Genomic DNA, 3726 nt, shown 5'->3' on the forward strand with positions numbered 1-3726 from the left:
ACATGGAGCACCGAGTGCGGGAGAGCATCCCCGGGGCTGAGGAAGGAGGCCATGGATAGAGAATCCCCCGGGGCAGCAAGCACCGAGAGCAGCGGAGCATCCCCCCGGGGCAAGGACCACAGAGACCCATGGAGTGGCAAAGACGGTGCCGGGATGGGGCGGAAGGAGCCCGGACACCCACCGGAGCATCCCCTCTGAGGTAAGGGATTTTCCCAAAGAGAGTAGGAATCCACACGGAGAGCAGCGGAGCATCCCCAGGGGTGAGGAGGGCGGACACTGACAGAGAATCCCCCAGGGCTGCAAGCACTGAGAGCGGCGAAGCATCCCCTTGGTGAGGACGACGGTGCCAGGAGCAGCACGGAGAGTGAGATAGCATCCCCCGGAGGTGAGAAGGGCGGACACCAACAGAGAATCTCCCCAAGGCAGCGGCGAAAACGGTGCCGGGATCGGGAGGGAGCTCTGTCGACGCTACCGGAGCATCCCCCACGTGTATTGTATTTTCCCAAATAGGGTACGGATCCCCACGGAGAGCGGCGGAGCATCCCCGGGGTGAGAAAGGAAGACACGGACAGAGCATCCCCCGGGGCAGCAAGCACCGAGAGCGGCCGAGCACCGCCCCGGAGCGAGGAACACGGAACCGGGAGCACCACGGGGACCCATGGAGCATCCCCCCGGGGCAGCGGTGAAGAGGGTGCGGGGATCGGGCGGGAGGAGCACGGACACCCACCGCATCATCCCCCACAGGTAAGGGATATTCTCAAATAGGGTAGGAATCTACAGGGAGCACCGAGAGTGGCGGATCATCCCCGGGTGAAAAGGGAAGACACGGGCAGAGCATCCCCCGGGGGCAGGGGTGAAGACGGTGCCGGGATCGGGCGGAAGCTCTGCAGACACTACCGGAGCATCCCCCAGAGGTAATGTGTTTTCCCAAATAGGGTAGGAATCCCCACGGAGCAGCAAGAGCGTCGGAGCATCCCCGGGGTGCGAAGGGAGGACACCGACAGAGAATCCCTTGGGTCACCGAGCATCGAGAGCGGCCGAGCATCGCCCCGGAGCGAGGACCACGGAACCGGGAGCACCACAGCAACCGATGGAGCATCCCCCCCAGGCAGCGGTGAAGACGGTGCCGGGATCGGGAGGGAGCTCCCCGGACACTCCCGGATCATCGCCCTCAGGTATTGTATTTTCCCAAATAGGGTACAGATCCCCACGGAGAGCGGCAGAGCATCCCCGGGGTGAGAAAGGAAGCCACGGACAGAGCATCCCCCGGGGCAGCAAGCACCGAGAGAGCGGCTGAGCACCACCCCAGAGCGAGGAACACGGAACCGGGAGCACCATGGGGACTCATGGAGCATCCACCCGGGGCAGCGGTGAAGAGGGTGCCGGGATCGGGCGGGAGGAGCACGGACACCCACCGCATCATCCCCCACCGGTAAGGGATATTCTCAAATAGGGTAGAAATCTACACGCAGCACCGAGAGTGGCGGATCATCCCCGGGTGTAAAGGGAAGACACGGGCAGAGCATCCCCCGGGGAAGGGGTGAAGACGGTGCCGGGACCGGGCGAAAGCTCTGCAGACACTACCGGAGCATCCCCCAGAGGTAATTTGTTTTCCCAAATAGGGTAGGAATCCCCACGGAGCAGCGAGAGCATCGGAGCATCCCCGGGGTGCGAAGGGAGGACACTGACAGAGAATCCCTTGGGTCACCGAGCATCGAGAGCGGCCGAGCATCGCCCCGGAGCGAGGACCACGGAACCGGGAGCACCACGGCGACCCATGGAGCATCCCCCCCAGGCAGCGGTGAAGACGGCGCCAGGATCGGGAGGGAGCTCCCCGGACACTACCGGAGCATCCCCCACAGTTATTGTATTTTCCAAAATAGGATAGGGAACCACATGGAGCACCGAGTGCGGGAGAGCATCCCCGGGGCTGAGGAAGGAGGCCATGGATAGAGAATCCCCCGGGGCAGCAAGCACCGAGAGCAGCGGAGCATCCCCCCGGGGCAAGGACCACAGAGACCCATGGAGTGGCAAAGACTTTGCCGGGATGGGGCGGAAGGAGCCCGGACACCCACCGGAGCATCCCCTCTGAGGTAAGGGATTTTCCCAAAGAGAGTAGGAATCCACATGGAGAGCAGCGGAGCATCCCCAGGGGTGAGGAGGGCGGACACTGACAGAGAATCCCCCAGGGCTGCAAGCACCGAGAGCGGCGAAGCATCCCCTTGGTGAGGACGACGGTGCCAGGAGCAGCACGGAGAGTGAGATAGCATCCCCCGGAGGTGAGAAGGGCGGACACCAACAGAGAATCTCCCCAGGGCAGCGGCGAAAAGGGTGCCAGGATTTGGAGGGAGCTCCACCGACGCTACCGGAGCATCCCCCAGAGGTAGTGTGTTTTCCCAAATAGGGTAGGAATCCCCACGGAGCAGCAAGAGCGTCGGAGCATCCCCAGGGTGCGAAGGGAGGACACCGACAGAGAATCCCTTGGGTCACCGAGCATCGAGAGCGGCCAAGCACCGCCCCCGAGCGAGGAACACGGAACTGGCAGCACCAAGGAGAGTAGCGGAGCATCCCCGGGGTGAGAAAGGAAGACACGGACAGAGCATCCCCCGGGGCAGCAAGCACCGAGAGCGGCCGAGCATCGCCCCGGAGCGAGGACCACGGAACCGGGAGCACCACGGCGACCCATGGAGCATCTGTAAGAGCCCGTCAGAAGCCCCTCATTTTCCATTCTGCCTTCCGATTGCCACGAGAAAGAATCCCTTCCCCCACTGCAGTTCCGGCTTAGAACAGGACACAGTGCAGGTGCAACCACTGAACCGTCATGCTGGCTGTTCCGAACAAGGCCTGGCAAGAACTTGGCAAGGAGTTGGCAAGGACTTGGCAAAGACCTGACATGGACCCAGTACGGGACAGCCTGATGCGCGGCCTGCTTCTAATCTCCATTCTTAAGCCAAATGAACTTTTGGGGTGACTCCTGTGGTCCTTCATTGAAGACCCCTCATCTGCCTCGTTACCACTGTGACAAACAAAGAATGAGAACCCTCCTCCCAAGGACTGAGACCCCTGCTATAGGGAGGAGGGGAAATTGGTGGCCTGACCACAAATGACATGACCTGTTTCCCTTCAGTGATTCAAATGGACTTATTCTTCATTGTATTCGTCTTGCTTTGGTGGTTTCTGTGGACTCACCTGTTCCCTCAGGGCGATTACAATGGGCTTTCATTGTTACACTTGTTCCCCCCCTCTTTCCTCTGTGGACTATAATTGGACCCCCGAGTCGACCAGAACTTCGAAGACTTCCCCGACACGACAGACGGATCCCCATCGTCCGGACCACTGAGGATCTCGCCTGTGTTGGTAGCTATTCCCATATCCTTCCTCTTCTCTCTCTCTATCCTTCTATCTCCTTTCTGATCCCCACTATCGCATTTACTCTTTTGGCCCCTAATAAAGGTGCATTTGTTGTGATTAACTGATAGTCCCTTGTTGTTTGCCTTTGTTGCACTTTTGGGATCGGTGAAAAGAACCATCACGACACCCCGCAATAAGCGGATCGTGACATTAAATTGGCGTCACGGACAGGATTTCTGTCTAGACAGAAGGGTTGCAGCTGAAAAGGCGCCCATACTGTCTTTGGAAATTCATAAAGGATCCCTTAGTGCAAAAGGCGGGACACTGTTGTTTTGTTGTTGTTGTGTGTATCTGGTCTGGGAAGGAAGGGACAAC

General features: G+C 59.9%; 1 long non-coding RNA gene across 1 annotated transcript; it reads left to right on the forward strand.

Moving 5' to 3' along the window:
• Window positions 1–311: 311 nt before the first annotated feature.
• On the forward strand, window positions 312–1637 carry LOC128820119 (uncharacterized). Its single transcript, XR_008440821.1, has 3 exons — window positions 312–385; window positions 511–744; window positions 1623–1637. It is a non-coding gene; the product is annotated as an uncharacterized LOC128820119 (long non-coding RNA).
• Window positions 1638–3726: the final 2089 nt, after the last annotated feature.

The sequence above is a fragment of the Vidua macroura genome, chromosome 28 (genome assembly GCF_024509145.1).
Source record: "Vidua macroura isolate BioBank_ID:100142 chromosome 28, ASM2450914v1, whole genome shotgun sequence".
Classification (NCBI taxonomy): domain Eukaryota; kingdom Metazoa; phylum Chordata; class Aves; order Passeriformes; family Viduidae; genus Vidua; species Vidua macroura.